The 20,247-nt window shown below is 41.6% G+C and overlaps 1 long non-coding RNA gene across 1 annotated transcript; it reads left to right on the top strand.

Annotated features, from left to right (window-relative positions):
* Positions 1–11,328: 11,328 nt before the first annotated feature.
* On the top strand, positions 11,329–16,036 carry LOC127492390 (uncharacterized). Its single transcript, XR_007921807.2, has 3 exons — positions 11,329–12,520; positions 13,720–13,806; positions 15,880–16,036. It is a non-coding gene; the product is annotated as an uncharacterized lncRNA (long non-coding RNA).
* The last annotated feature ends 4,211 nt before the right edge of the window (positions 16,037–20,247 follow it).

Here is a 20,247-nt window from a genome sequence, read left to right as displayed (position 1 = left end):
ATATCAGGGTCCAGCAAATTTTATCTGTAGAGGATTACCAAATTGTTTAGGCTTTGAAGGCTGTATGATCTCTCTTGCAATTATTAAATTCTGGTGCTATAGCACCACAACAATATGTAAATGAATAAATGTGGCTGTGCTCCAATAAGACTTTTTTAGTTGACACTGAAATTTTGAATTTCAGATAATTTTATGTGTCAAGAAATATTTTTATTTCATTCAACCATTTCAAATTGTGAAAATGACTCTTAGTTTGCAAAGAATGAAAGCTATAAAAGAAGTGGCTGGCTGGATTTGGTCTTGGGGCTGTGCTTTGACAATCTCTGTCATGTATGGGGCCAGAACCAAGTAGATCTAGAAGGTACAAGAAATGGCCCAAGCAGAGCTTATGACTCAGACTACCATGGTGCCTTTTCTTGTTCTCCATCAAGCCTCTCTATGATGAGTTAACAGAAGAGAAAAAGATGTGGGCTCAGTTAATGGATGGGTATGCTTGCCATGCTGGCAATAGGAAGACAGGGATGGCTACTGTACCATGATCCCATGACACACAAAGTATAGAGCACTGTTTGAGTAGTAGTTTCACCATTAATTCTCAGTGTACAACACACTAAGGGCAAAGGTCCTACATGAGAGCAGGTGAACAGTGACTCCTGTTGTTGATTTAACAATTGACACTCTAATTTATGGTGTCAGTAATCACCCTAGGCTCTTGTCATGAGCTGCAAAGGCCAGGGAAGCATCCTGAGTTCACCAACTCTGATCTTATTTAGACAAGCCCATATTCAAAGTGGAAGTTCTCTCCTCCCTTCAGTGAAAGGTACTGCCTTCTTTGATGGCCCATTCTTTCTGCTGGGATCTCACTCACAGAGATCTTTCATTTAGGTCATTTTTTTTTTTTTTTGCCACAATGTCTTGGCTTTCCATACCTGTGAAACTCTCATGGGCTTTTTAGCCAGATCCAAAATGACTTAGGGGCTGATTCTGAGGCCAGAGTGCTGTTTCGGGCTTTTGCCATTCTATGAGTCTGCTGTGTATTCTGCTTCCTATGTAGGATCATTCTCTCCTTTGTAATTCTATCAATTATTTGCAGACACTGGTCTTATTTATGTAACCCCTTTGACACTTAATCCCATCTTTTTGATCAATTATGAACTTAAACTGATCGCTTTAACAAGTAAGATGGCATTGGTACATGTCGCCTTGATGGGGTTGAATTGGAATCCCCTGGCACGTTTCTAGCTCTACCGTTAGGGGTAAGTCTGAGTGAGCATGTGCTGAACTGTACATCTCCTCCCTCTCTTATTCCCACTCTTATATTTAACAGGGATCACTTTTCAGTTAAATTTAAGTGACTAAGAATAATTGTGTGTTAATTAAAGAGTTCAACCAATGGTATTAAGTAGAACAACAACAACAAAAAAACACTAAAAGGAATAAAATAGTAAGTTGTTCCTTGACAGTCAGGACAAGGGCTGATCAAGTCATTGTTTCTCATTGTGTCCATTTCACTTCAACAGGTTTCCTTTTAAGTGATCAGTTAGTTGTCATCGATCAGAGAGAACCTAAGATATTTGTCCCTTTGGGACTGGCTTATTCCACTCAGCATGATGTTTTCCAGATTCTTCCATTTTATTGCACATGATCTGATTTCATTTTTTTTACTGCTGTATAGTATTCTATAGAGTACATATCCCATAATTTCTTTATCCAGTCTACTGTTGATGGGCATTTAGGTTGATTCCAGGTCTTAGCTATTGTGAATTGAGCTGCAATAAACATTGAGGTGCAGACAGCTCTTTTGTTTGCTAATTTAATTTCCTTTGGGTAAATTCCAAGGAGTGTTATGGCTAGGTCATGTGGTAGGGCTGTATTCAGGTTTCTGAGGAATCTCCCAACTGACTTCGACAGTGGCTTTACCAGTTTACATTCCCACCAACAGTGGGTTAGTGTCCCTTTTTCCCCACATCCTCTCCAGCATCTGTTGTTAGTTGATTTCTGCATGTAAGCCATTCTAACCGGGGTGAGGTGAAACCTCATTGTGGTTTTGATTTGCATTTCTGATGGCTAGTGATCCTGGACATTTTTTCATGTGTCTGTTGGCCATTTGGATTTCCTCTTTTGAAAAATGTCTATTGAGGTCCTTGGCCCATCTCTTAAGTGGGTTGTTTGTTTTGTTGCTGTGGAGTTTCTTGATCTCTTTGTAGATTCTGGTTATTAACCCTTTATCTGTTGCATAATTTGCAAATATTTTTTCCCATTCTGTCGGTTGTCTCTTCACTTTCCTGACTGTTTGTTTTGCAGTACAGAAACTTCTCAATTTGATATAATCCCAATTGTTAATTTTGGCTTTGACTTCTGTGCCTCTGGGGTCTTTTCCAAGAAGTCTTTGTCAGTGGCTATATCTTGCAGGGTTTCTCCAATGTTCTCTAATAATTTGATGGTATCCGGTCGTGGATTTAGGTCTTTAATCCATGTTGAGTGGATTTTTGTGTAAAGTGTAAGGTAAGGGTCTTGCTTCATGCTTCTGCATGAAATCCAGTTTTCCCAGCACCATTTGTTAAATAGACTGTCCTTGCTCCAGGAATTGGTTTTAGATCCTTGATCAAATATAAATTGGCTATAGATGTTTGGATTAATTTCTGGTGTTTTTATTCTGTTCCATTGGTCTATCCATCTGTTTCTGTACCAGTACCATGCTATTTTGATTATAACTGCCCTGTAGTATGTCCTGAAATCTGGTATTGTGATGCCTTCGGCTTTGTTTTTGTTGTACAAGATTGCTTTAGCTATTCAAGGTCTCCTATGCCTCCATATGAATTTCAGCACCATTTTTTATAGATCTGAGAACAATGTCTTTGGTATTTTGATTGGTATTGCATTGAATCTACAAATTGCTTTTGGGAGAATGGACATTTTGATGATATTGATTCTTCTAATCCATGAGCATGGAAGATTTTTCCGTTTTTTGGTATCCTCTTCTATTTCTTTCTTTAATGTTTTGTAATTTTTAATTAGTTTTTAACAGATTCAGTGTGGCTTGTGGATACAATTCTAAGAACTTATTGATATTCCCTTCCTCTTTTCCTCTCCATTTTCCTTCCTTCTCCCTTTCCGTCTTTTTTTTGTTTTTGTTTTTGATTTAACACATCTTTAATTGACCTTACAGTGAAAAGGCTTAATACTTCAAAGAATAAGAAGTTTAACAAGTAATAAGCGAAAAGACCCTAGTTTAGTGTGAATATAGACAACTGTTATAAATAATAATTGAATGAAAAAAATGACCATTTCACCCATATACAGCAAAATTTAAAGTAATTATAGTGGGACTCTTACCTTAAACCTAGTCAGATCATACTCCCTCTCTAAACCAGGCCTCTGGACCCACGCAACATTGCAGAGATGGGAAGCACACATTCTCCAGTAAGCTTATTAATAGAATGTGGAAAGGGCCATTTGAGTTTTTACTCTGATTCTTGAACCCAGAGATCCTCTGGAGGACACAGTATGGTATAACAGCATTGGCTTACTGTGTATAGTGCATCTGGAAGTATGTTACCTCATCCTCAAAGGTTATCTTTAAACTGGTGCTTTGAATTCACCTTTAAGAGACTATGCTAATTCTCTTTGGGCTGTTAAGTTCTATATAATGATGTATGTGATTAGACTAGTGGGCTCCGAGGTCACATGCTCCCTAACATATCTCCTTTGACAAAAAGTGCCCCTTGAAACAATGTGATATGAAAAAGGAACTTGTGTTAGAAAACCAGAGTGGTGGTCAAAAATCATCACAGGCAGCAAAGTCAAACCCATACCTGGAAAACATGTCAGTCCCTGCTAGGGTTTCCAGTACAGAAGCAGTCTAATAACTTACCACCCACTGGCTGATAGGGCCTGGCCTTTTCTCTACTGAAAACAGGTCAGGGGCTGGTGCTGTGGCACAGCAGGTTATCGTCCTGGCCTGAGGCACTGGCATTCCTTATGGGCACTGGTTCTAGTCCTGGCAGATCCACTTCTGATCCAGCTCTCTGCTGTGGCCTGGGAAAGCAGTAAAAGATGGCCCAAGCTCTTGGGCCCCTGCACCCACGTGGGAGACCCGAAAGAAGCTCCTGGCTCCTGGCTTCAGATCGGCACAGCTCCAGCTGTTGTCGCCAATTGGGGAGTGAACCAGTGGATGGAAGACCTCTCTCTCTGTCTCTCCTCCCTCTCTCTGTGTAACTCTGATTTTCAAATAAATAAATAAATCTTAAAAAAAAAAAAAAAGAAAACAGGTCAGATATTCAGCAGAACTAGCTGGATCACCACTGGTAAGAGGGAGCCCAACTTATGAGACATGCATAGTATCTATTTTTTTTTTTACCACTTTGGCTGAATTATATGTCTGTTGAACAAACAGTAGAAAGGCTATGGGCAGAGGGCTGACATCTGCTGGTTCTCGCTGTAGTTCTACCAGAGCAAAGTGGGCCTTTCTTAAAACTGGAAGCCTTCTCTATCACATAATAAACATGTGTTAGAACAGTATTCCTTAAGTGTAGTTATGTTGCCTCCAAAACATGAAGAGGCCTGATAAGTGCTATGCTCCATCATTTAAAAGGTGCTAAGTGCAATAATTCACCCTTTACCTTGGAGGCAATGCTCTGGCATGCCTCAGGCTATTGGACCCCTGAAATGCTCACTGATGTGTCATTCCCTACATTTTTACAAGACTGTTTGGAGCTCCTGGGTCACACCAGGCCTTTCAGAATACTTATCACTTGGTTCTCATCAGCAGTATAGCATGCCAATATGATGGTTCAAGTTCACTTGGGTCTTACCATGGCTAAGAGCAGGAGAGATGTAGGACAAGACTGTGGATGTAATCTGTTGTCCATTTCAGTTAAATCTAAATGGCTCCTGATTCTCCCTTCTCATGGATATGAAAAGAAATGCATTCACTAAAGTATTCAATAGCAGAAGTTGAGACTGGCATTTGTCCTTGGTTAAGTTTGTGGTAGTTCACCATCATTTGATCTTTTCAGTTTCTCCAAGGGCCAGACTGGCAAAATAAATAGGACTATAATAATGGTACTAATCACTTCCACTCTGTCCAGGATGTGGCATTGTTTTTAGGTTATTATCCTGGCAGAGGTTAAGGGATAAATTGGGAGCAGAGATTGCTTTCTGATCTTTTTTAGCCTCTTCCTGCCCCTGAATTGAGAAGGGTAAAGATGTTATTGTCAGAGAGAGAATTGCCAGGTGTCAAGGTGGTCAGCCAAGACAGTGAGCCAAAATGAAAATAACATTTGAACCATAATTCACTTCTTTCAACAGGATAAACAAGAGGCCCAAACAGGAAAAGGTGACAGCTCTCCAATGCATTTTCCCCAAAGGAATAACACTGGGAAAGGGACAGATGCTTCTTCATAGGCCCCAGGGCTTGTGAGGAGGAGAGACTAGGAATTAAAAAGTACAGAATGATGCTTTAGACTGGAGAGCAGTGTTCAAGGTTCCCCAACAAGGTCTCTGCAGAGGCATCTGAAGAGTGTCTCTCTGGAGGTCTGTCCCAAATAGACAGGCTTCCAAATGAGGCATCGAGGCCAAGAATCAAGAGAAATGTAAGCGCATGGCTGGTTTGCAGGGTCCTGAGTTCTTGACAGCAGGTTCTTCCTAAGACTGTCTTGCACTGGCTCTACTCAAGTCCTGGGTGGAGAGAATAGGCCACCTGCTCGCTGGTAAAGCCTGCTGGATAAATGGCCTTTTATAAATTTTTATTTATTTTTATTTTTTTGACAGGCAGAGTTAGACAGTGAGAGAGAGAGAGAGAGAGAGAGAGAGACAGAGAGAGAGTTATAGACAGGAGAGAGAGACAGAGAGAAAGGTCTTCCTTCCGTTGGTTCACCCCCCAAATGGCCGCTATGGCTGGCGTGCTGTGCCAATCCAAAGCCAGGAGCCAGGTGCTTCTTCCTGGTCTCCCATGTGGGTGCAGGCCCAAGGACTTGGGCCATCCTACACTGCCTTCCCGGGCCACAGCAGAGAGCTGGACTGGAAGAGGAGCAACTGGGACTAGCGCCCGGTGCCCCAACTGGGACTAGAACCCGGGGTGCCGGCTCCACAGGAGGAGGATTAGCCACGTGAGCCACAGTGCCAGCCGATAAATGGCCTTTCTAATAGCCACTGATTGGGTCTGAAAGATTACACATGGGATTTTGACTTGGACCAAACTCTTCAGTCATTGTGCTGCCAGGATAACTGATCTCTGGGTTGCTCCTAAACCAGGCAACAAGGAGCCTACATGTGGAACTCAGAGGGCTTACTTCTGGGTCGCATAGACTCCTTGCTGGACAGTCTTCCTCTGTCCAGGAGTCTTACTGATGGAGAACTAAGACGACTTCATAAAGACAAGACTGTCTAAGGCTCATGCTATAGAAATGAAGGTTTGGGTTACCTTACCCCGTAAAGAAACCCACCCAACTGGGGTGGTGTCAGGGAGTATGAGAAATATAGAATGGATCATGGAAAGAGGCAGTTACAATTACCAGTTTAAGCTGCACACACATATATACACACATACATATGTACACTATGCTATGAAACTGTACTTTCTTCTTGCCACCTTATTTGAAAGACACTGGTGATGGTTAGCAGTTTGTTCAGGTGGCAGAACGACAGAATTGACCTCAGCCTGGATTGATTCAGTAGCTGATGGATCTTCATGTGCTCTGTGACTTTGGGACATAATTTTTTTAGATGAATGCTGAGGGGCAGAAAAGGTAAATTGTGCTGAATCTTCCACTTATTCTTCCACATCCACTTTCCATGCTTTTCTACGTTACTTGTTGCTGTGGGGGTGGGGGCAGTTCTGCACAGACTACATAAAAATTCCTTTTGCCTTCTGGTTTCTGATTGGGCTCAGCCAATGAGGAGACCAGGGAGGAGAGAGAGGAGAAGGGTTGTATTTTTTCAGCTTTCTCTCTGCAGATTTTCCTTAGGTTGCCTGTGACCCTTGCCCAGGGGCACGGCTCCTCTCAAGGTGGTCTCTTTCCCACAATACTCCCCTTCAGTTTTCCAGTAACTGCTGTCTCCCCTCATCATTTAGGCATAGGGGTGGTCACCAGTACAGTTACTAGCCCCTGGGTACTGAGCTTCCCTACATTTTCCGACACCCTGCCCATGACTTTGTAAATAGTTCTTTTGCGAAACCTGCCTTGAATTATCCTAATGAGTATGGACCTTCTGTTTCCTGTTGAAACTATAATTTATAAAACCCCACCCTTTTTTATTATTCAGAGCCTGGTGTCCTCAATTCTAAAGACTTCAGAGTCATTCCTTACTAGGGATCAAGTTGATATTATTTATGACCATTGTGCATAATTTGCTAACATGCTTCCTCCAGGTGAAAGGCATATCAGAAGGTTCCCTGCTACCTGCAGAATGATGTTTAAATTTCTTAGCATGCCATTTACATGATTGTGCATCATTTAATGATAAAAACATGTTCTGAGATGCATAGTTAGGTTATTTCATCCTTGTATGAACATCCTACAGTGAATTTACACAAATCTAAGTGGTGTAGATCAATTGCTCCATGTGGCATCTCGAAACAATCAAGAGAAATCATAAACATGAGAATAGAGCATAAAGTTCACAGTAAACTTTTTTTATAAGTAGAAGGAGTACATTCTAAAACAACAACAGAAAGTATAGTAAATAATATGGGGCTGGTGTTGTGGTGCAGTGGGTTAAGCCTCAGGTTGCAATGCCTGTATCTCATTTGGAGAGCTGATTCCAGTCCCACCTGCTCTGCTTCCAATCCGGCTCCCTACTAATGCACCTGGGTAGGTAGCAGAGGAAGGCACAAGTACCTGGGCTCCTGCCACCCACTTGGGAGAACTGGATGGAGTTCTGGGTTCCTGACTTTGGCCTGACACCGCTTGGGCCATTTTGGCCATTTGGGAAGTGAACCGACAGATGAAAGATCTCTTTCTGTGTCTCTCCTTTTCTGTCACTATCCCTTTCAAATAAATCAATCTTTTTAAAAAGCATAATAGATAGTCAGCAACACAGGCGTTTGTTCTCATTATCAATTATGTTGTGGACTGTACATAATTGTACATGCTGAACTTTCATATGACTGAGAACACAGTAGGTTTGCTTGCCCTAGCATCACTGCAAGCAAACCTACTGTGAGAAATGTGTTATGCTATGACTTTCTGGCAGATATGATGTTGCTAAGTGATAGGACTTTTTCAGCCCCGTTATAATCTTATGGGGCCACTGTCATCTGTGCTGCCCATAGTGGGCAGATGTCACTGGGTAGCATATGACGATATCAGGGTTGCTCTCCAGCCTGAACAACATGGCTTGCTCTGTCTCCCCTGGCCTTCCAGAAGTCTTGAACATCCAGGTTCTTCCATGGGAGATTCTTTCCTTGCTTCCTGGCTCCTGCACTGGTTTTCCAGGCTTCAGAGAGCAGTCTTTTCTCCCTCCTCTTTGGGAGCTTTTCTTGTCTTTTTTTTTTTTTTTTAAGATTTATGTATTTATTTCAAAGTCAGAGTTACACAGAGAGAGAAGGAGAGAGAGAGAGAGAGAGAGAGAGAGAGAGAGAGAGAGAGACAAGAGAGAGGAGAGAGATCTTCTATCCGCTGGTTCACTCCCTAATTGGCTGCAAGGGCCAGAGCTGCACCAAACTGAAGCCAGGAACCAGGAGCCAGGAGCTTCTTCTGGATCTTCCATGTGGGGCCCAAGGACTTGGGGCATCTTCTACTGCTTTCCCAGGCCATAGCGGAGAGCTGGATCAGAAGTAGAGCAGCTGAGACTCAAACTGGTGCCCACATGGGATGCCAGTATCGCAGGCGGCATCTTTACCTGCTATACCACAGTGCCGGCCCCTTTTGTTGTCTTTTGAGATTTAGCTCAACTTGTCATCTCTGTCTGAAAGCCTCCTGTCAGCATCCTGGTACACTCTACTTTGATCCCATGATATTATGTACACATTTCATTAAAAAACTTAACACAGAAGTTTAAGACCTTTTTTTTCGGTGTCTCTCAGTAGACTCAATAGTCTTCAAAAAATAGGCATATTCCCTTCTGTGTAGAACATAATAAGTATTTTGTAACTGTTGGATGAAATACTTTAATTTTTAAAAGCTGATCTGGGAGCTCTTGAATGTCAATGATCTGCCTCCTCCATGGACCTCAGAGCGGCTGGCTTTTCTGGAAACATCTTCTCTTGAAGTCCAATTGTCATTCTCCTCAGATGCAGTCATTTCCTTGGAGTTTTAATTCTTACTTCTTTTCCTTTCAGAAAGTCTCCCACAGGAGAGGGAGAAAACCTTCCCCTGAGTTTCCAAATTGTCATTATACACTGGAGACCTGAAGTAACCGAATTAGTCCTCTGCTTCCAGCCAAGCCCTCAAGAAATCTCTGTGAAAATAAATGACTGGGGTTTTAAGTCGTAGTCTTAACAGGCAACAAATTAACTAAAAATTAATTTATCCAAATCTAGAAGATATGAAGCTGAATAAGCAGATTTCTACATACCATGGCCTTTTTTTGTTTTGTTTTGTTTTTAATGACTTAGGCGACTCTGCTGCAAAAAAAAAAAAAATCTTAAAACTGAATTTAAAAATAACCAATTAGGCCAACAATAAAGTCAGGAAATGGTCTGACTTGCTAACTTTTATATTATAAAACATAACATGAATGCAAGAAAACTCCACAAGTCACTTAAATTTTTTATTTCAGGTCTTAGTAGCCAGGAGAACTAGAATTAAGGGGTTGGATAGTATGCGCCATGCTGTTCTGTGGTTTCAGACTGTGTCCCAGCTGTAAATAGAAAATTTTTTTTTTGACAGGCAGAGTGGACAGTGAAAGAGAGAGAGACAGAGAGAAAGGTCTTCCTTTGCCGTTGGTTCACCCTCCAATGGCCGCCGTGGCCGGCGCCCTGCGGCCGGCGCACCGCGCTGATCCGATGGCAGGAGCCAGGTGCTTCTCCTGGTCTCCCATGGGGTGCAGGGCCCAAGGACTTGGGCCACCCTCCACTGCACTCCCTGGCCACAGCAGAGAGCTGGCCTGGAAGAGGGGCAACCGGGACAGAATCTGGCGCCCCGACCGGGACTAGAACCTGGTGTGCCGGTGCCGCAAGGTGGAGGATTAGCCTAGTGAGCCGTGGCAACGGCCGTAAATAGAAATTTAAAAACACCTGCTGCAGATGATGCCCCAAGTCCTTGGGTTCTTGCATCCCCGTGGGAGACCTTGAGGGAGCTCCTGACTCTTGGCTTCCGTCTGGCCCAGCCCTGGGTGTTGTGGCCATTTAGGGAGTGAACCAGTGGAAAGAATATTCTCATTCTCACTCTCATTCTCTCTCTCCCCCTCTCTCCACCCCTCCCCTGACTCTGTCACTCTACCTTTCAAACTAATTAAGTTAAACATATCTGCTGCAAATTATAAGATGTGTGATTGGAAACAAAGAAAATTAGTATATTTCTCTTTTTTATACACAAGATACACATAAAATCAACAAAGCAAATTCCTTCTAATAATCATCTCTCAATTTTCTCTTTGTACAAACTTCTGAGTCCTTCCGTAGTATTTCCACAAACAAGATGTGGAAAGAAGCAAAATAGATGATTGATGATACAGGACTTTGAATTTGTAGGCTCCCCACTATGATTATCTTTTATTTAAGTCTAAGTTCCTAATACAACAGCAAATCTAAATAAGGAAATATACTTGCCTTAGCATCTTTTCTCTCATTAGCATGAGGCTTGGGACAAAGTGGAGACTGAATAACTTGCTGGAATTCAGGGGGAAAAATTGTCAGTTTAGCTCAGTGCAATCATTCAACACAAGTTCCAATTGCGAAAACAACATACCCTCTTCTACCATTCTATTCCAAGTCATATGTAATTGCTTTCTGAACCACTTCCAACTTCAATTAGTGGTAATTTAGTGTGTAACTAAATACATTACCCTAAAATAATTAGGAATGGTACAACGTCCTCCATAGCACATGGGATTTGTATGCACTGCCTTGCTTCCTACCAGTCCTAAGCAGGGAGACAGACACAGAAACTGTTTTCTCTGTGTGATCTTGCCTCCACTGCACAGACACAGGGACCTAATTAACAACAGTTTCTACTGATCACTGAGGGGCGCAGGTTGCTGTTGATTGTGTAGGATATGTCCAGATGCCCAGGTGTGATACCTGAGGCTCTCTTTGACTTGACTTCTATTCCAGTTCTGACCTCGCATCCCACTAATAGGACCTGCATTTGTGTTTTTGTTGTGCTGTTTCCCTACAGTGCCCTCTGCTCATCTGACTGAGCCCACGCTTACTCACAGAGGATCCTCTCAGGTGTGAGGGTGGGGCATTTGTTCTTCATCTGTGACTGCCTTTCCCACCCTGCTGTGTCCCCTGTGAGCTGATGCGTGGTCTTCATTACCATGCTCCTGGAGTTCTGCTTGCAGTTGAGGTTGGCCAAGGAGGCACCAGCAGATGATAGGAGGGCAGGAGGAGAGAGAGGTCTGAGTGTTTATTCCTCCCCCTTGCCTATGCATTTGTCCCTGTCGAACTGTGGTCTGGCAGTGGCTTTGTTCCTCCAGCCAAGGCCACAGCTTCCATGGCTGCAGCTCTCACTTGACATTGGAAACAAACCCTCTCAGCCCTGCTGGCCTCAGGGTGTGAACTTCTTCCCATTCTTGTTTGTCCCTGGGGGCTCTGCCATCCCTCTGAGTTCCCTGAACCCTGCCCACATCTCTGTAAACAGTCCTTCCAGTAAACTCCTGTCATTTACGCCTTCGAGTGTGCCATCTCTGTCTTGTTGGGACACTGACTATTATGATTATGTTCTGCTGAAAAATATTTTTGATTAACATGTAATACTTGTACGTTTTTATGGCGTACCATGCTATAGTTCAATATGTATACACAGCATAAGCTGATCAAACCAGACAACTAGCCTTTCCATTGCCTTTTCTTTCTGTTTGGAGCCCACCAGCCCCCCTCTTCCATATCTTTGTATAGTATAGAACACTTTGTTGTGAACGACAGCAACCCCGCTGTGCTGGGGGAACCCTAGACCTTGTTGCTTCTAGTTGTGTTTTGTGTGCAGGGAGGTTTTGTATTACACCATAATACAACCTCCTCAAGTAGAATTGAAGCTTTGTGCTCTCATTTAACCCATAGCACACAACCAAGCATACTGATTGAACTGGTAATTTTTTTTTAAGATTTATTTATTTATTTGAAAGGCAGAGTTACAGAGAGAGAGAGGGAGAGACAGAGATCTTCTATCCACTGGCTCACTCCACAGATGGTCACAACAGCTGGTCTGAAGGCAGAAGCCAGAAGATGCTTCTGAGTCTCCCACGTGGATGCAGGGCCTCAAGTGCTTGGGCCATCTTCCACTGCTTTTCCAGGTGCATTAGCAGGAGCTGGATTGAAGAGGAGCAGCTGGAACTTGAACCGGCGCCTACATGGGATGCCAGCCCTATAAGCGGCGGCTTCACCTGATACATCACAGCGCTGACCCTGAACCAGGTATTTAGCATTTTATTTCCTTCAGTCTCACCAAGAGGGAACACAGTACCTGCATATTGGTCCTCAGTAAATACTTTTTAATAAACTGATGAATATCATGGATAGTTACTATTGTTATTAACAGTAAACAGTTTTAAACATTTTTATGTGACAATTTTCTTATATACATTAACTGTGAGAGCAAAATCCTCACTTTACAGCTGAATAGCATGAAACCCAGAGAGTATAAATATTTGGTTTAAGTCACAGTAATGGAAAGTAAACCCAAGTCTTTTTTATCCGAAAGCTTTTTCTTTGGACTATTGTATCATAAAGCCTGAATAGTGAAACTCACAGGATTTAGCCCAAGCATTTGAAACATTTTTAAAAAATGATTTCCTGATATTTTCCTGGTATTTTTGAAGATTTCCCATTTCCTATCTTGACCTTTGCTCTGGGACACATATTTGAGTATTAATGACATTCACATTGTCATTTGTACAACCATGCAATGCTAATTTTGTGATAGTATACATGATTTCATAGGAGAAACTCCAAAAAGTTTATACATTTGAACTTTCATATGTTGAACTATTTGTTTTTTATTTGAAAATGAGTAATTACTTTGCCATTACAGTGGGGTGAAGCTGAGATCCATCAAGGCATGTGATGGACAGGTCGGGGGAGCAGTAATAATCCAGTTGGAACAGACTCAATCATGGATACATAAAAGAAAATCACACATCTTAGCCCATGACAAGATCTATTAAGCCATCATTACACGTAAAAAGTTACTTCTTGGGAGCCGGCACTGTGGTGCAGTGGGTAAAATGGGAGACCCAGAAGAAGCTTCTGGCTCCTGGCTTCGGATCGGCTCACTCCCGTCTGGGGAGTGAACCAGTGAATTGCAGACCTCTCTCTGCCTCTCTGTAACTCTGCCTTCCAAATAATAACTAAATCTTTTTTTAAAAAAGTTACTTCTTGGCCGTTTGATAGTCAGCACATGGTTCCTAGAGTTCAGACTGAATACCAGTCTCTCTGCTACAATTTAAATAATTTTTGAACATTCTTACAACTCTGCTCCTGGTCTGTGTTCCAGAATGTTTATACTCTTTACCAAAAGGCTCAACTTAATGTTTAAAATGTTAAGGAAAGGAAAATGTCACAAATGCCTTTTAAGGGAGCATTTCCAGTTTAGTGTTTATTTTTTTTTATTTCAGAAGGAGAGAGAGGGAGAGTGAGCGCGAGAGCGAGAGGGAGAGATCGATCTCCTATCTGCTGGGTCACCCTCAAAATGCTTGCAACAGGTAGGTCTGGGCCAGGCTGAAACTAGGAGCCCAGAACTCAATCCAGGTGTCTCTCATGGACAGCAAGGACCAGACCACTTGAGCTATCACTTGTTGCCTCCCAAGATAGGCACTAACAATAAGCTGGAACAAGGGGTGGAGCTGATGCTAGAACCCAGGCACTCGAATATGGGTTACAGATGTCTCACAGTGTTTCTTACCAATAAGTTGAATGTCTGCTCCTCCAGTATAGTTTGTTAAAAAAGCAAAGCAAAGAGAAATTAGACATGTTTCCTAACGTTGAAGACTCTTTTTGGACAGTTTTAGTTATGATAAACAAGGCCTTTATTTCAGATTGCATAAATTTATCATGATATAAGCTTTTTAAATATATCTATTTGTTATTCAAATGTGATGCATTTGAATATTTTCATTCATTTGTTCAATACATATTATTAAGTACCTACTATAGGCTAGCGATTCCTAATGCTTGGTAATCAACAGTGAACAAATCAATGGTCCCCATCCTTATGGGTCTGTGTGTTATCATGAGAATGTATTCTGTACGTATGGACAACTGAAGGAAAGACTGTTCAGAAGTATATTTTACCCTGGCCGGCGCCGCAGCTCACTAGGCTAATCCTCCGCCTTGCAGCGCCGGCACCCTGGGTTTTAGTCCCGGTTGGGGCGCCGGATTCTGTCCTGGTTGCCCCTCTTCCAGGCCAGCTCTCTGCTATGGCCAGGGAGTGCAGTGGAGGATGGCCCAAGTCCTTGGGCCCTGCACCCCATGGGAGACCAGGAGAAGCACCTGGCTCCCGGCTTTGGATCAGCTCAGTGCGCCGGCCGCAGCAGCCATTGGAGGGTGAACCAATGGCAAAAGGAAGACCTTTCTCTCTGTCTCTCTCTCTCACTGTCCACTCTGCCTGTCAAAAACAAACAAACAAAAAAGAAGTATATTTTACCCTAAATTTTATTCTTCATTTCCAAAGAATTTTTAAAAGTACAGAAGAAATCCATACAAAATAGCTTAATATTTACAACTGACCACATCAACTAATATGATTTTTTAAAAGATTTTATTTATTTGAGAGGTTGAGTTACAGACAGTGAGAGGGAGAGACAGAGAGAGAAAGGTCTTCCTTCTGTGGGTTCACTCCCCAAATGGCCATAAGGGCCAGAGCTATGCCGATCCAAAGCCAGGAGCCAGGTGCTTCTTCCTGGTCTCCCATGCGGATGCAGGGACCCAAGGACTTGGGCCATCTCCTACTGCTTTCTCAGGCCACAGCAGAGAGCTGGATTGGAAGAGGAGCAGCTGGGACTAGAATTGGCACCCATATGGAATGCTGGTGCCGCAGGCGGAGGATTAACCTACTACGCCACGGTGCTGCCCAACTAATATGATTCTTAAAAACTCTGTGACACTACTTTTACCTTCTTGTAATAAATGAGGAAGCAAGGCAAAGAGAAAAAAAACCAGCCAACATCATACAGCTTTGCCTCCAGCAGACCTGGGACGTGAACCCCGGTGGATCATCCTCACTGCCTTTGTTCTTGTTCAGTGAAGATGTGATATGCATACAGATTTATAAATATGGTTGCTAAATATCTGGTTCATTTTAGAAATCCCTCAAGTAAATTACTTTGAGGAGAGTGGAAGCCACTGCCTGTAAAAGACGTTGAGTAGAAATCTGTTTCTGGGGCTGGTGCCATGGCGAAGTAGGTTAATCCCCTACCTGTGGCACCGGCATCCCATATGTTTCTGTAGAATGTAGTCTGTCTGGTTCTGTTCTATCTTAGAAACAATATGGAAGAAGGTCACTGCTTCTTCACCGGACAAACTCCTCCCACTAGGGAGGGAGCCTTCGTGGCCCTGCCCCTTCCTCCTACCAGGACACTTATAATGATTTCTTCTTTTTTAGCTTAAGCAACTGGAGTCCACAATTATCTAGAAATAAAAAAGAAAATAAATCAAATGATAAAAACTTCAGGACATTCCTTTCAAAGTCATTTCCAGTGCTGCATTAAAGAAAGAAAAAAAGCAACCCACAACCACAACAATAAATGAGGTGTGTGACTTAATTCTGCATATTACAGGGAGGCTTAATGGAGCAGAGCAGTGGATTTCCGGAGAAGGAGAGATTAAAGTCTGGAGGAGAGCGGTACTTGTCTGGCATTGGAAAACAAACAACTTAAAAGGGTCAACAAAGTTAGACACCAAGCTCCAAAAGGTAACATTTGGACCTCCAAAGTAACCTCAGGGGAGAAAAATTAGGTGAGAAAAGCTAGCTGAAAATTCAGTTATTTAAATAAAATGTTGCCATAAAAATCATTTGCCTTGAAAAAATAATTTCTACACTGAGGTCCAGGGACTAATTATAAGGGAAATGGTAGCAGAATCAGATCTGTTTTGTATTTCAGTCTCTCCAGAGACTAGTTACTTCTGCTAAAATAATAGGTGTGAGAGCACATTAAAAAGTTAAAAATAAGTATATGACAATTTTTCTTGACTTCAGGTAAAATTTTAATTCAGGTAGATTAAAAATTGTTAGCTTTTGCAGCACCTAACAGGACTAATGAAATGTTAAAATCTTTTTCTCCAAACCCACTTTAATTAGTGTTTGAAATTTACTTGAATAAACCTGAAGTTATGGGTTTAAATGGTGATTATCTGCATTTCTAAGTATTTTGCAAATATAAAAAAATTCCCTAATCTCAATACCTAACCCTAAGAAGATAAGAAAATCTAATGGCTATCCATTTTCTCCCAAACCTAATCTTAAAATGTACTTGTGGCTGCAATGAATTAAGACTTTATATAATGAGGTTTATCCTTTCATTAAATATCTAAAAATAATTAAAATTTAATAAGTAATGATCATACTGGATATTTATTTTCTGATCTAGAGGAGGCAGGGGACAAAGATAATCTCTTCAGGTTTAGTTTGCATGAACACAGTGTGTGTTTCAGAATTAGCAACACAAGCTCACAGAGGGAGTTAAATAGATGAATGGTGTCTTTTTAGTGGTGAAGTCTCCATGGTCCAACCATATTCCCCTGTGGGGCTCCCCAGGAATAGCAACTGAACGAAAAGTAGCATCTTTGAAAACAGTTACCCCTTGAGGAGCCCAGGTTCATATTTTCACACCAGTATTTCCTCGTGCTCGCTTGGCTGTGCTCAGTCTTGGAAGTGCTTGTTCAGAGTGATTCTCTCAGATCTTTGTACAGTTGTCTGTTGCCTATATAATTTAGCAACCTCCACTTCATGTTTTCTTAAGGTAACACCCTCTACTTATATATTCTGTAGTTTGATTTTGTTTATTTAAAGATTTAGCATATCTTTCAATGTTTTGTATTATTTATGTTTTTTCTATTTTAGAGGGAGAGAGAGATCTTCCATCTGTCGTTTCATTCCTCAAATGTCTGCAACAACTTGTGTTAGATTAGACTGAAATCAGCAGCTAGGAACTCAATCCAGGTCTCCCTCATGGGTGGCAGGGACTTGAATACTTGAACCATTATCCTCTGCCTACCAGGGCACAAATTATTAGGAAGCCGGAACTTCAAGCAGAGTTGAGACTTAAATCCAGGTATTCTGATATTAGTTGAAGGCATTCCCAAGCCACGTCTTAACAGCTGCACCAATCTCCCACCCTTTAAATTCTTTTTTTTGACATAGAATATTTGTGCTTCTTACTGACGTACGTGGGGTCAGTGTTGTGGCACAGTGGGTTAAGCTGGTACTTGGCATACCTCTATCCCATATAGGAGTATCTGTTTGGATTTCCAGCTGTTCTATACTTTCAGCCCGGCTTCCTGTTAATGCTCCTGCGAGGCAGTGAATAAAAGCTCAAGTGCTTGGGTCCCTGCCACTCAGGTGACAGAACAGATGGAGCTCCTGGCTCCTGGCTTTGGACTGGCCCAGCCCTGGCTGCTGTGGCCATTTGGGGAACCAGTGGATGGAAGATATCTGTCTTCTTTTCTCTCTCTTTCTTTATCACTCTGACTTTCAAATGAATAAATAAATCTTTAAAAAAAATGAGGTACATTGTCATGATTTGGCACATGTATACAATATGTGATGATTAAGTTAGAGTAATTAACATTTCCATCTCTTCAAATATTATCATTTCTATGTGTTAGGAACTTCAAGCACTTTTCCTCTAGTTATTTCATAGTCTTAACTGTGTAGTATTTTCTTGAAGACTGTTATTGATTCTATTAGTTTTCACAGAGTTTTGAATTTTCTTCTCCTTATCTCATTCCTTACTATACCCACACATTGTTATGATTAGAGCACAATTTGGGAGGATATGAGTTTTTTTTTTGAGATTTAGTAATTCTAATTTTTTAAAAAAGTTTTATTTGTTTATTTGAAAATCAGAGTTACACACAGAGAGAAGGAGAGGCAGAAAGAGAGGTCTTCCATCTGATGGTTCACTCCCCAGATGGCTGCAAAGGCTGGAGCTGTGCCGATCCGAAGCCAGGAGCTGGGAGCTTCTTCTGGGTCTCCCATGTGGGTGCAGGGGCCCAAGGACTTGGACCATCTTCTACTGCTTTCCCAGGCCATAGCAGAGAGCTGTATCAGACGTGGAGCAGCCAGGACTCGAACCAGTGCCCATATGGGGTGCTGACACTGCAGGCAGTGGCTTTACCCACTGCACCATAGTGCTGGCCCCATGAGGTTTTTAAATTATGTGCCCTTGAACTTACTACCCTACTCAGAGGTAGGTGAGTAGGTTCATTGACTCTACAATAAATCTTTCTAAGAAATCTTAGGTGCACAGGGAAACAATTAGAAAGATACCAAATCTCTATAAAAGCAAACGTGGCCACAAAAATAGTGTAGGAACAAATTTAAACCAGATTATCTGAGTTAAAACATATCATTACTTCGATATGAAGAGAATCATTGTCTTGATATCCCTATCTATGATATAAATGTTGTTTGGTTGATAAATATATTGAAGGTATAATTAAGCAATTACTTCAGGTTTTTATAACATACCATAACCTACATAAAAAAAAAAGCATGTTCATTTGTTTAAAACTTATAATGCTTTTGTAAATCCAGGAAAAAATTTTAAGATATATACAAGCACAGGCCAGCGCCGCGGCTCACTAGGCTAATCCTCCACCTTGTGGTGCCGGCACACTGGGTTCTAGTCCCGGTTGGGGCACCGGATTCTGTCCCGGTTGCCCCTCTTCCAGGCCAGCTCTCTGCTGTGGCCAGGGAGTGCAGTGGAGGATGGCCCAAGTCCTTGGGCCCTGCACCCCATGGGAGACCAGGAGAAGCACCTGGCTCCTGCCTTCGGATCAGCGCAGTGCGCCAGCTGCAGCGTGCCGGCCGTGGCGGCCATTGGAGGGTGAACCAATGGCAAAAGGAAGACCTTTCTCTCTGTCTCTCTCTCTCACTGTCCACTCTGCCTGTCAAAAAACAAACAAACAAACAAACAAAAACAAAACAACAACAACAAAAAAAGATATATACAAGCACACACACACCTAATTGATTAAAGCATTAAGTGATGACATTGTGTTTAATAGGCAACTGAATTTTTAGTTCTTGACCTTCTATTTAGATAGAAAATACTATTTTAAGACACTTTAAGTTCTTAGGAAAGAAAATAAAGCTTATGGTTAAAACAAACTGGTAGGTTTTACGATACTAAGTAAGAAAGCATTGGTAATATATAACTAATGGATTATTTCCCAATTAACTCTCATAAATCTGTTTCCTTATCTGTAAATTAAGAATGGTGATGAGAGCTACTTAAAGCATTGTCAGGAGGATTAGGTTAGTTAGATAATACTGTACATAGTGAAGCACTTAACACAGTTGATGGACATACTGAGTTTTCACTAAATGTTGGCAATTATTTCAATTGGCAATTAAAAACCCCACTGCTTAGAACAGAAGTGTATTTATTGGCATTTACATTTTAATGTTTGAGTCATATATATACTATACTATACTTTTTCTGGTTCTGCAAGGCGTCACTCCTTTGAACTTTCTCTCTGAAAATAATTGTTTTACAAAGCTAAAATCAACAATGCACTGAGTACCCTTTCTGGGTAAGGCATTGAGCTGTGTGCTAAAGTGGATACAAATACATGTAAAACATAATCCCTACAACCAAAAACTTATAATCCAAACTGATAAAGGAGGCAGGGAAGCACGTTTTGTCTCATCTTATAATGTAGTATTTACTTACATGAGAAGTATGAAGTGGATACTGTAATGAAGTGGATACTTTTATGATACTTATGTTCACAAGATTTTTTTTTGCCTTTTACCCAAGTAAAAATTAACCTTGTTTTAAGAAAGCTTAGTGTAAGTGGGTATTATTGTATATGCACATTTTACTTACTGCAGAGGCCTCTAGATTTTAATAATTTAATGGGTTTTAGATAAGAGGGATGGAAGTTTAGACGATATGGCCTGTCATTACAGCATATTAAAT

Source organism: Oryctolagus cuniculus, chromosome 10, assembly GCF_964237555.1.
Source record: "Oryctolagus cuniculus chromosome 10, mOryCun1.1, whole genome shotgun sequence".
NCBI lineage: Eukaryota > Metazoa > Chordata > Mammalia > Lagomorpha > Leporidae > Oryctolagus > Oryctolagus cuniculus.
Note: the sequence above shows the minus strand (reverse complement) of the source record. Positions and strands in the feature narration are given on the sequence as shown.